Source organism: Mus caroli, chromosome 15 (genome assembly GCF_900094665.2).
Source record: "Mus caroli chromosome 15, CAROLI_EIJ_v1.1, whole genome shotgun sequence".
In the NCBI taxonomy this organism is placed as follows: Eukaryota; Metazoa; Chordata; class Mammalia; order Rodentia; family Muridae; genus Mus; species Mus caroli.
This window is the reverse complement of record NC_034584.1, coordinates 92,456,318-92,469,358: the sequence shown is the minus strand read 5'-3', so window position 1 is coordinate 92,469,358 and position 13,041 is coordinate 92,456,318. Positions and strand designations below refer to the sequence as shown.

General features: G+C 49.9%; 1 protein-coding gene across 1 annotated transcript in view; it reads left to right on the top strand.

Moving 5' to 3' along the window:
* The first annotated feature begins 906 nt into the window (after window positions 1–906).
* Window positions 907–13,041, top strand: part of Arf3 (ADP ribosylation factor 3) — a 26,681-nt gene continuing 14,546 nt past the window's right edge. Inside the window, exon 1 of the mRNA XM_021183439.2 lies at window positions 907–1,124. The gene's annotated coding sequence lies outside the window, so the exon portion shown is untranslated. The remainder of the gene's footprint in view (window positions 1,125–13,041) is intronic.

Genomic DNA, 13,041 nt, shown 5'->3' with positions numbered 1-13,041 from the left:
CAGTCCTGTAATTTTTGAGGTAAACAAGAGAAGACAAACTGGTATAAAGGTATAAACCAGAGACAGATGTGACAAGAGATAGACTCTGTTCCCAGCCTATGTTTGGGAAGGAGAGAAGAGTTATAACATTGCACCAAGCTCTTATACTTGATGCATTTAAAGAACGCAGTGTTCAGTGTTTCTGGCAAGGACCCTTCTAGCTCAGATTCTAACATAGCTTGTGTCTTGAGTCTCAGGCAGTGTCTCCATCACGTCAAAAGATGAGTGTCAGGGAAGGATGGCGGGGGTCCTGGGTGCGCTTTCCTGGGGATACTAAAATCCAGACTCATCTAAAGAGACTTCATGAGAGCCGCCTCTGAGTTTCTGCCCTCTGCCTTTCAGCCTCAACCTCCTAGACGACCCCGATCCAGATGTTCCCTCTAATATCTCGAATGCATCGTTCTTTCTCCTCTTCCTTTATGGGAAAGGATCTCAGAGAAAAGAAAGCATCCTTAGGAACTAGGGAGCTGAGCGGATTAGCAGGTGGGGTGCGAGTGATGCGCTGTTTATTTGGAATAAAACTGGACTAGAGCAGGATACAGCAACCGTTTTCACCCTCCATGCTCCACATGGGCTCTGCTTAAGAAACCCCAGAGACTCCCTGGTCCGAGCCCTGTGGCTAGCGCAGCCAGGATGTGGCAAGGTCCCGGAGCTCGCTCGGCTCGGCTCGGGAGCCTCACCTCAGTGCCCACAGCCCCCTCTCCACGCCGTGCCTTCCGATCCTCCAGCCCCCACACAGGCCCCCGCCTAGGCTCAGCTTCAGCACCGGCTGCTTTTGCTGCAGCCGCTGCCATGGTGATGGGTCTCGCGAGAACTGCCGCTCGCTACCGCGCACTTCTCGCGCGATCGTGGAGGTGGGAAGTAGCCCGGGCTGGGGGTGGGTGTTCGCCGCACAGCTCGTGTCGCCGTCGCGGCTTCCGGTGCTAGGTGGAGGGCGGGCAGGAGGGAGCCGGGGAACGGGCCAGAGGACCAGCTTCGCCGCGGTCGGGTCGGCTTGCGGAGCGGGAGGCAGCGGCCGGAGAGCCGGGCGGAACCTGCGGGGGCGGAGGCGGCGGTGGCAGCCGCGGCGCAGGGAGCAGGAACAGGTTCGGAGCTGGGGAGGGAAGGCGGGTCCGGGCAGGGAAGAGGCTGGGTCAGGGTGGGAGCCCGAGGCCCCCCGCCGCGGTCCGGCTCGCCCCGTCTGGGCGAGGTGCTGGGGTGGGGGGTGATCCTCGCCGAGCTTGAGGACCCCAGCCCCACTCCTGTCCCCGCAGCCGAAGGACGCCGAGCTGGGGTGGGGGCGGGGGGCGCACACGGATTTGTCCTCCGCCTCCCCCGAGGGGGCGACCTGGGCTGCAGAGGGGAGCTTGGGAGGGCTGGGGACGAGGGGGAGGCAGGCTGACCAGTGGGAGGGGACGCGGGGGCGGTGTGGCTGTTTGGCTCTCTTTTCCTTGGGTTTAAAGGGCTGCGAGGAACGCTGCCTTTTCTCTCTCCCTCCCCCGCCCGAGCTGTGGGGGGAACCAAAGAAAAGCGGTGCCGTGCCTTGCCGTGGTTATTCTCCTCCCTCACCCAGCGCGAGGCGTGGGGGGCCGGGGCTTAGCATCAGGGCCTACTGGTGGGGCTCGGCTGGCTGCGCACGGTCCTCACGGAGGTGGCGCTCTGCTCTGGGGTGTTGGGAAGAGGGCAGCAGGTGGGGAGAGGGTGGAGAGGAGTCTGGAGACGGGGGAGGGGGACCTGAGCTAGCTCGGAGGAGAGAGGTGGGGCCTTCCTCCCCCAGGCGGAGCGGGGGCGGTGTCACCGAAGGAGGGAGCAGCTTGTCACTGGCCCTGAGTTTGTGCCTTCCAATCCGCTTTCTTTCTCTAGGAAGTACCAGGATTCCCGGAACAGAAAATGAAGCCTTTGCTTATGCCAGTCCTTTGAAGGAAAGAGGGGGAGGTGGGGAGGTGAAGTTCCCTGTTAAAACCTCAGGGTCCTTTAGTTAAGTCGTAACTCTCTTTTTGGAGAGACTTGTTCTTTTTTTTTTTTTTTTTTTTTTGGGGGGGGGGGGGGTTCCTCTGGGCCAGGAAGAATGTGGTGGGTTATGTATGTGGTCAGGACTAAGAAGAAAATAGTGAGGTCATTAGGGTGACGGGGGTAATGTAAAACCCGTCTCTGCCGCTGTTGCATTGGGTCACCCTTGGGTCCATGGCATGAAAGTTTTATTGGGAGGAGATCTGCTGCAGGAGTCTGATTGCTTGAGGATAGAATCTAGTCTCTGCATACCTCCATCTCTGACCCCAGGCAGGGACATAGGGAACTGTCTTTGCTGCCATTTTGTCTTAGACCTGTTTGGGGATAGTATCCCCACTGTGTGCTGCAGTGGCCATTGGGTTGGCCTTTGGCATGTCGGACCTGCGCTTGAGTACATTGTTAAAGGCCGTTTTAAGAAAGGCCCATCCACTTACATTCAGCTTTTCACACAATGAGTCACTGACCTTGGAGGCAGCTGGAGACAGCTCCCAGGTGTCACACAGTCACTCCTGCACAGTTTTCCTTCTTTCTCTCCTTCCTTTCCTCCTCCCTTACTCCTTTGTTTGTTTGAGATGCAGTCCCCTTGCTCTCCTCAACCTACCAGCTGCCTGCCTCTGTCTCTGGAGTGCTGAGGTTGACCTGGGAACCGAGGCAGACCCTTACTTCCTTTTTTGAGACAGGCTGGATTTGAATCTTGCTTTTGTAAGAACACAGGATAGCAATGTATAGAACTGCGCAAGGTTTCTAGCTACTGCTTAAGGAAGAGGTGAGGAGGGCCAGATGTGGTGACAGGTCTGTAATCTCAACGCTAGGAAGATGTAGTCGGCAGGTAGAGTTAGGCCAGCCTGGGTTACATAGCAAGACTGTCTCAAAACAAAATAAAACCCAAGAAAACCCTGACACATTTGGAGGTAGTTGAACAATTGAGAAGTCTTGTTAGAAGTATTCTCAAGCCTTAAGTGTGTGTTCATCTGAACCCCTTTCAGCACGTACAGCGAGGGGAAGGAGTTCTCTATTGACGAGAAGGAGAAACTTCTTTAAAACCAGGGTTGTTAAAGTTGAGGCTGTAGCTGACAGAAACTGGAATCTGCTTCCTCACATAGCTTTGGAAGTAGATACCAAGAGGCCTGTGAGTCAGAGCACACCAGTGCTTTGGCTAACAGTGTGCTTAGAGGCGGGATGCCTCAGTGATTGAAGCTGGGTTGTAAAGACAGACAAGATGGGGTCAGGCTCACCTCCTGCCTGTGCTGTCCCGAGCTGTCCCATGCTGTCCTGTTGTATACATGTGATAACTTACTTGTTTGCACTTAAGTTTCATTTTTCCTTGTGCATAAGGAGGGTCATGGTAGCAGCTACCTAGCAGGCTGTCGTGAGAGTTAAATGAGATGATAAGTGTAAAGTCCTGAGTACTGCATAGGGCACACAGCAAGTGCTAACTGCCCACCGTCATATAGTGTGGCACCAAAACTCAGGCAGGGCTGCTGTAAAAGAGAGCTAGTTAGTAGAAGAGCAGGGTGGGCCTATGTGAAGGGACAGTTGTTACAGTGACTATACTCAGTGCCTCGTGAGTGGTAATGTTTTATTCTTGTCTGTATCAGCTCATAGCCGTAGCACGTAATGCTTCGGGGAGAGGTGAAGCTGGAGCAGGGCAGGGGCCGAGAACATCCTCTTGGATGCAAGGGCGTGCGGTGATGCAGAGTAGTGTTGCTTAGAAAGGCCACTGGAGGGCTGGCTGGCTGGCTGGCTCAGTGGAGGAAAGCTCCTGCCAGCAAGCTTGAAGACCTGAGTCTGATTCCGTACTCCTGCCCCAGGTCCACAAGGTAGAAGGAGAGAACGGATTCTTTCATCGCCAGTCTCTGGCTTCCAGACAAAAATGATGTGAAAAGAAAAGAAAAATAGATTCTTTTAAGAAAAGTCATTCCATAACTGCGTGTGACAAGTAAGACAGCATGTGATCCTAGTACTTGAAAGGTGGAGGCCAGCAGATGCCAGGAGAGACCTTGTTTGAATAACGAACCGTCTCCCCTCCCAATTGGCACAGTGCTAGACTCGGTTGGCTCTAGTTCAGAGGACTGGAGTTGAGTTCCCAGCTCCTGCTTCCCGAGCCACAACACCTGCAGCTCAGCTCCAGGAGACCCAACCAAACCTGCATGCACACACGTATAATTTAATTTAAAAAAAAAAAAAAAGGATGAGGCTGAAGAGATGGCTCATCAGTTAAGAGCATTTGTTCTTACAGAAGGCTCCAAGTTTGCTTCGGCAGCATCCACCTGCGGGCTCCAAACCATCCTTAGTCAGTTCCGGGGACCCGGTGTCATCCTGGCTTCGTGGGCACCAGGCAGGCGCAGGGTACACTGACATGAAGACAAAGCATGGATGTGCTGAAATAAAGTAAATAAATCTTATAAGGCTGGGGCAGGCTGGGGCTTAGTTGGCAGAGTGCTTCCTTGGTAAGGACAACCCTGGTGTTCCATACCCAGTGGGTATGGTGCCGCTACTCATGGGAGATCAGAGGTTGGGGGGATCAGAAGTTAAAGATTGGAGCCGGGCGAGGTAGCGCATGCCTTTAATACCAGCACTTGGGAGGCAGAGGCAGGCGGATTTCTGAGTTCAAGGCCAGCCTGGTCTACAGAGTGAATTCCAGGACAGCCAGGGCTACACAGAGAAACCCTGTCTCAAAAAACAAACAAACAAAAAGTTAAAGATTGGGGCTGGAGAGATGGCTCAGTAGTTAACAGTGTAGACTGTTCTTCTAGAGGACCTGGACTTGATGCCCAACATTCACACGGTCACCCGGCACAAAGCGGGAGCACGGGCATCTCTGTAAGCAAAGCACCAGAAGCCATAAATGCATAATTCTTAAAAAAAAAAAAAAAAGTCATTTTCAGCTACACACTGAGTTTGAGGCCAGCCTGGGATAAATGAGACCCTGTGTAACAAAACAAAAATCTCAAGAGTGGAGGTGACTTGCAGGTGGTGACTGAACATCCTGGTAGAATTTAGAGGTTCTGTTTTCTGGGAATTCGGGGTCACTGCTGACTAACTTTTCAGTTCTGTTCTTTGAAAATGTTAAGCTCTGTCTGTCTCACACATACTGTGTCAAGGTCCAGAGATTGTGCTATCCTTAATTTCCTGTCAAGCCTTCTCCATGGTGAGATCTGTGGTGATTAGGTGGAGAGCTAACGAAACTCTTCTATAATAAAAGGAATCTGAGAATGTTAGGGAAGCGTTCCCAGAAAAGTGAGGGCTTCGTGGACATGGTGACACCATTAGTCCCAGCACTCAGGAGGTAGAGGCAGATCTGAGGCAGCACTCTGAGCTTAAGGCCAGGCTGACTTGCACAGCGAGTTCCTATCTTTATTTTACTTATGTGATCTTAAATCATTTTTTTTCTATGCGCATTGGTGTTTTGCCTGCATGTATGTGAGTGAAGGCGCCAGATCCCCTGGAACTGGAGTTACAGACAGTTGTGAGCTGCCATGTGGGTGCTGGGAATTGAATTGAGGTCCTCTGAAAGAGCAGCCAGTGCTCTGAACAGCTGAGCAGTTTCTTGGCACTGAGACCCTATCCTTAAAAACCAACCAAACAAACAAACAAACAAAATGAGGGCTTCAGGGGCAGTGAGGCTTTGGGCTTAACACAGTGGTTCTCAACCTGTGGGTCACCTAAATCATAGGAAATATCAGATATTTACAACTTATAACAGTTGCAAAATTACAGTTATGCAGTAGCAACGAGATAATTTTATGTCTGGGGGTCAGCACAACATGCAGAACTGTGTTTAAGGGTCACAGTGTTAGGAAAATTGCGAACCACTGGCTTGGCGTAGGTAAGGGCACTTGAAGCCTAGCCTGAAGACCTGAGTTTGAGTCCTGGAACCCAGGAAAGAACCAGTGCTCAAGTTGTTCTTTAACCTCCATATGGGACATGGTGCACACCTGCCTCCATTTACCACATGTGCACGGGATTGAAGTGTAAATAAACTAGAGAGATGGTCCTCCAGCTGGTCCTATAGTGCCCATATTGGACATTTTCTCTCTCTTGACTTGAGCTCTAGGTGACCCAAGGCACAGTCTCTTGTGGCTTCTATCTCCACTCATGTGTACACTCCCCACTCTCCAGGAGTGTACCCACCTTTAATTCCAGTGCTAGGGAGTCAGAGGCAGGCAGAGATCTCTGAGTTCAAGACCAGCCTGGTCTACAGAATTTGTTCCCGGCCAGCCAGAGCTATATGATGAGACCCCATCTATGGATGGATAGATGGATGGATGGATGGATGGATGGATGGATGGCCAGTCTTTTAGTATTTCTAACTTTCCTGTGTCTCGGTGTTTGGCTACACATGTGCCTGTGTACCACACATGTAGGGGCTAGAGGAGCTCAGAAGAGCTGTCAGATCCCCTGGAACAGAAGTTACAGATAATTTAAAGCTGCGTGTCAGAGCTGAGAACTGATCCTGCTTCCTCTGGAAGAGCAGCCTGTGCTCAGTCACAGAGCCTGCTCCAGCCCTCCCCTCCCACCTCTGCCTCCTGAGTGCTGGAATTAAAGGCCTGTGCCACCACTGCCAGCTGCAAACATTTGTGTGCTTTTCTTTTTCTTTTCTTTTTTTTTTGAAAGTGAAGGGTTCATATTCTAGTTTGGGAAAATATTGTCCAAGGTGTGACCTTTTCTTACAGATTTCTTTTTTTTTTTTTTTTTTTTAAGTGGGGGAGACAGGGTTTCTCTGTGTAGCCCCTGGCTGTCCTGGAACTCATTATGTTGACCAGACTGGCCTCGAACTCAGAAATCCGCCTGCCTCTGCCTCCCGAGTGCTGGGATTAAAGGCCTGTGCCACCACTGCCCGGCTCTTAACAGATTTCTAGAAAGGATCTGTTAGAATGAAATGGCTTAAGACTTGAGGGTTGTCTATCTCCAAAAAGAGTCATAACAGTGTGACGGGTCTCGGTGCCTTTTTGCTCTCCCATTGCTGATAGAGCCCGTCATACATACCCTTATGTGTGGGCAGCAATTATGAATGTTTACATCTAAAATGAAGTTAGATGCAAGAGGATATTTGCTTTCTGTTGAAAAAAAAAAGATGTGTGTGAGATAGGGTCTTGTGTAGCCCAGGCTAGCCTCAAGCTAGCCATGCAGTTGATGAAGTCTTTGACCTAATGCTCCTTCTGCCTCTACCTCTGTGGTGCTGGGATTGCAGGTAGATGTAACAACCCCGCTTTATCAGTGCTGGGGACCGAGCCCTTGGCCTGTGCATGCCAGCCAAGCACTCCACTGACCAAGCTACATTCCCAGGCCTGTTTCTGTTTTTGAATAAAACGTTTAGACTTCACCTTAGGTAGAACTGTAAACTATAGTACACAAAATGTTTTATTGAGGAAGTGGGCTGTTACGGTACTGGGGCGAGTGGGGAACATAATGAAAACCTTTGTATTTGTGGTCTCTTCTTCCCAGACTGCTTGCTGCTGCTGCTGCTTTCCTCTTTCTTCTTCAAGTATAATTGGACCTTTTCTTGGTTATTTAAAAAAGACTTGCCAGGTGGTGGTGGCCTGTTTTAATCCCAGCACTCAGGAGGCAGAGGCAGGTGGATTTCTGAGTTCAAGGCCAGCCTGGTCTACAGAGTGAGTTCCAAGGCAGCCAGGGCTACACAGAGAAACCCTGTCTTGGAAACAAAGTTTATTTTTGTGTGCATACTTTGCTTACATGTCTCTATATGTGCACCACGTGTGTGGTGCCTTGTGGAGGTTGGACTGGAGTTAGAGTTGGCTGTGAGCTACCACATGAGTGCTGAGAACCTGACCTGGTCCTCCAAAGAGCAGCGCATGCTCTTCACTAACCAGCTGTCTCTGGTTCCACTTCTAAAAAAAAATGTATGTTTTATTTACTTTCACTTAAAAAAAAAAAGTTACAGCCAGGCATGGTGGAGCACGCTTTTAATCCCAGCCCTTGGGAGGCAGAGGCAGATGGATCTCTTGAGTTTGAGGCCAGCCTGGTCTACAAAGTGAGTTCCAGGACAGCCAGGGCTATACAGAGAAACCCTGTCTCAAAAAACAAACAAACAAACAAAAAACAAAAACAAAAAAAGTTACTCCGTGTGTGCATGTGTGAGAGAGTACATGCCTCTGTGTGTGTGTGTGTGTGTGTGTGTGTGTGTGAGAGAGAGAGAGAGAGAGAGAGAGAGAGAATTGTTATTTTTCTCCTTCCACCATGTGAATCCTGGGTGTTGGCCTCAGATTTCCAGGCTTGGTAGTAAGCGCTTTACCTGATAAGCCATCTCGACCCTTTTTGAGAGAAGTGTGTATGCATTCTAAACTGTCCTAAATTTGTAATGCAGACCACAGTGGCCTGGTTCTGCCTCCCATGTGCTGTGATTACAGGCACACACCATCCCTGTGTCTTGGCAGGCTCTCAGTCCTCAGGAACACTAGAGTCTGAGAACATGAAAACCACTTTCCTAGTTGTCAAATTCAGGAGAGGGACTGGGGGCCACAGGTGGCTTCCTTTCTGCCTGACAGACATGACAAATGCCCTGTCATCCTCAGTGGAGCCATTTGCAGAGTGTCAGTCCTTGTGCCTGTGCAGGAACGGGAAGCACGTGGCAGCCTTTGCAGATGAAGGGCAGAGTCAGTGCTGGGATCCCAGCCCTGCCCTCTATTACAGCATGCACAGGAAGTGATCATAGGACAGCGACTAGACATCTGAGCTGATGGGTGGCTCTGCAGGCCCAGTCACCGAAGTCCTGCCTAGGCACCCATGGCCTTTGTGATCCGTGACTCCAGCTGATGTGGAATGAATGCATCAGAGGCACTTTGGGAAGCTTTACCTCTGGAGAGTGAGGCAGACAAGTTGAATGGACTACACTTTACTGTTTCTTTAGGCTCTTTAAACAGGAGAAAAATACAGTATACGGGTGTTTGGCTGTGTGCATATCTGTACCATATGCCTGCAGTGCAGGTCAGAGAGTGTCTGATCTCCTGGGATTGGGTAACACAGTTGTAAGCTGCCATATTGGTGTCAAGAATTCAACTTGGGTCCTCTTGAGCTGCCAGTGCTCTCAACCAGTGACCCTTCGCTCCAGCCCCGCTTAGTTTCTGCTGTAGTGGTTGACCTTGTCCAGATTCTGGCTTTCTGTTCGACCTGTTCACTGTGAGCTCCTTGATCTGTACCCAGAGGTCAGATTGGGTTTAAGGCTTTCCTCGCTCTACCCAAGGTCACTGATATATTTTTAGTGTTTTTTTTCCTTTCCTTTTCTTTTTTTTTTTTTATTCTTTCTCTTATTATATCCCAGCCACAATTTCCCTCCCTTCATTCCTTCCAGTCCTTCTCCCCCTCCCCTCCCCTGATCCATTCCTCCATTTCCCTTTAGAAAAGAGCAGGCCTCCCAGGGATATCAGCTGAACACGGCATGACAAGTTACACTAAGACTAGGCACAAACCCTCATATCAGGGCTGGACAATGCCGTAGGAGGAAAAGGGTCCCCAGAGCAGGTGAACGACACCCCCGACTTCCACTGTTAGGAGTCCCACAAAAATACTAAGCTAACAACCATAACACAGAGAACCTGGCTCAGACCCATGCAGGCGCCCTGATTGTCGCGTCAGTCCCTGTAAGCCCCTATGAGCCCTGCTTAGTTTATTCTGTGGGCCTTGTTCTCATGGTGTCCGGACCTCTCTGGCACCTACAGTCCTCCTTCCCTTCTTCACAGTTCCTGGCGCTCTGCCTAATGTTTGGCTGAAGGTTTCAGCATCTGCTCCTATCAGTGGCGGGCACTGATCTATGAGGATGACAGAATGTCACTAGGAACCAGTTCATTAACTTCTTTCCAGTTGTGTTTGGTTCTGATCCATCCTCTGGTTCTTAGCCAGCCAGGCAGTGTCAGGCTTGGGCTCACCCTGTGGTGTAGGCCTCAAGCTGGACCAGTTGTTTAGTGAGGGAAGCACAGCGTAGGCTCTCCTAGGCAGCTGGAGATAACAGCACCACAGAACAGCTGGGTTTAGAGCATGTGGAAGCGGTTCAGATTTTAAGAAATAGAAAACAGAGCAGGGGTTGGTGAGATGGCTTAGCTCCAGTTCCAGGGTCCACCTTCCTCTTCTGTCCTTTGCAGGTACCAGACACCCTTATGGTGCACAGTCATACATACACACATAGCTTCATACACATAAAATAAGGCAGGTGCCACTATAGCCAGCTTAAAACAGCGCAGTGATCTTACCCACAGAGCCATCTCTCTGGCTCAAAGGTTTTATGGATTTTTGTTTGTTTGTTTTGAGACAGGAGTCTCACTTTGTAGTCCTGGCTGGCTTGGAACTTATTATGTGGACTAGGCTGGACTTCAAATTCACAAAGATCCTCTTGCCTTGCCTTGCCTCCTGAATTCTGGGGTTGAAGACATATCCCACCACACTACACCCAGCTAGGATTTATTTTTTTCCAGAGAGAGGTTTTAGCCCAGGGAGCCTTGAACTTGGTATGCAGCTGAGAATGTCCTTGAATTTATTAAAGTAGCAAGAGATGTGATTGAAGTAAGCCAGGTATCAGAAGGCAGATGCGGCTCTCACATGAGGTAGAATATTAAAGTAGTAAGTACAGGAAGAGGAAAGCTGTCACAGTTTTATGTCACCAGAACAAAGACCCCAATGGAAAGCAATCTGGAGAGAAAAGGTTTATTTCCCCTTACCGCTTGTAGTTTATCATGAAGGGACTTCAAAGCAGAAACCTGGAGGCAGGAGCTAATACAGAGACCATGGAGGACCATGTTGCTGGCCTGCTCCCATGGCTTGCTCAGCCTGCCTTCTGTATAACCCAGGACCACCTTCCTGCAGGTGACGCTGTCTGCAATGGACCTCTTACATCATTCACCAGTCATGACAGTGTCTTACAGACCTGCCTACAGGCCAGTCTGATGGAAGCATTTTATCAGTGGAGTTACCCTCTTCAGAGATGATTACAGGGTGTGTCAAGCTGACAGACCAATCTGTATAGAAGGGGACAATGAGATTGCTTAGTGGATAAAGTGCTTATCATCCCGCCTGACAACCCGAGTCAGGTCCTTGGAACCTGTGTGGTAGAAGAAAAGAACCAATTATTCAGACTTGGCCTGTGACCTCCACACATGTTCCACAGTTCTGTGCACACACGCCAGAGAGGAGTGGCAGCTGCCAGTGCTCCATGGAGGGAGGAGGCTCCTTCCTGCTGCGCTGCAGTTGGAGGCAAGTGCTGCATCTCCAGCACGTGTGCGGGCAGCTTGTGTCCTAGCTGCAGGCTGGCTCACTTTGGAGAGTTGGGAACGTGTGCACGTGAGTAATGGTGGTGTTTGCACTGCGGTGTAAGTGTGTTAGCGTCACTGAACCAGTTAAGGTGAAAACAGTCAAGATGACAAGGTTTTTTTGTTGTTGATTTTGAGTTTTTCGAGACAGGGTTTCTCTGTATAGCCCTGGCTGTCCTGGAACTCACTTTGTAGACCAGGCTGGCCTTGAACTCAGAAATCGCCTGCCTCTGCCTCCCAAGTGCCGGGATTAAAGGTGTGTGCCACCATGCCCGGCTAAAATGGCAAGTTTTTTTTTTTTTTTTTTTTTTTTTTTATATATTTATTTATTTATTATATGTAAGTACACTGTAGCTGTCTTCAGACACACCAGAAGAGGGAGTCAGATCTTGTTACGGATGGTTGTGAGCCACCATGTGGTTGCTGGGATTTGAACTCCGGACCTTTGGAAGAGCAGTCGGGTGCTCTTACCTGCTGAGCCATCTCACCAGCCCCCAAATGGCAAGTTTTATATGTCATTTTAAGACACAAGTATACGGCTAGAACACTTTTGATCCACTGGCTTGTCCTTAGAGGGCCTGTTTTCTCCTGTTCCTCTGCTCTATCTAGTTTGTTTTTATTATTTGTTAGGTGGGAGGCTGTTGTGAGCCTCGCTATGTAGCCTAGGCTGGCCTACAGTCTGATTCTCCTGCCTCAGCCTCACAGCAACTAGAGCTTTGATGCTGCTTTGATGTTTTCTTGGATGAGGGGGATGCTTGCCCATCATCCTGTTTTGTTTTCAGGCTTTTTATTTTCCTGTGTTTAAGTGTTTTGCGTGTATGTGTGTGTGCAGCATGTGTGCCTGGTGCCCATGAAGGTGAGAAGGGAGGCATCTCAGGCATGTGTGAGCTACCATGGAGATACTGACTGAACTCGCGTCCTCTGCAGGAGCCACGCGTCTTCTTCACGGCTGAGTCCTCTTTCGGACCCCTAGGAGTTGGGGTTTTGTTCTGATTTCAGATAGGGTCTCGCTGTGTGTCCAGCTCTTAGCCAGTGTCAGTGCCAGTGTCCCAGCTAGTGGTTTTCAAATTTTAAAAATTACATTTGGCCTGGAGAGATGGCTCAGTGGTTAAGAGCACTGACTGCTTTTCCGAAGGTCCTGAGTTCAAATCCCAGCAACCACATGGTGGCTCACAACCATCTGTACAGCTACAGTGTATTCATATACATAAAATAAACAAATCTTTTAAAAAGTACACTTATTTGTGTCTGTGGGAGAAGGCAACTGTCAGAGCACACACATGAAGACTAGAGGGCAACCTTTGGGTCAGACTCAGGTTGTTGTATTTACTGGCAAGCCTGTCGGCCTGCTGAACCATCTTTCTGCCTCCCGCCCATTCCGTTGTGCATGTGGGTATGGCGTGTGTGTGTGTGTGTGTGTGTGCGCGCGCGCGCGCGCGTGCACGCGCTGAAGGACAACCGTGGATGTCCTTTGGGCTGGAGAGATGGCTCAGCGGTTAAGATAAGCACTGACTCTTTTTCCTGAGGTCCTGAGTTCAATTCCCAACAACCACATGGTGGCTCACAACCATCTGTAATGGGATCTGATGCCCTCTTCTGGTGTGTCTGAAGGCAGCTTTAGTCTACTCATATATAAATAAAAATCTTAAAAAAAAAAGAGCTGGGCGTGGTGATGTATGCCTTTAATCCCAGCAGAGGCAGGCCGATTTCTGTTGAGGCCAGCCAGGGCTACAGAGAAACCCTGTCTAGAAAA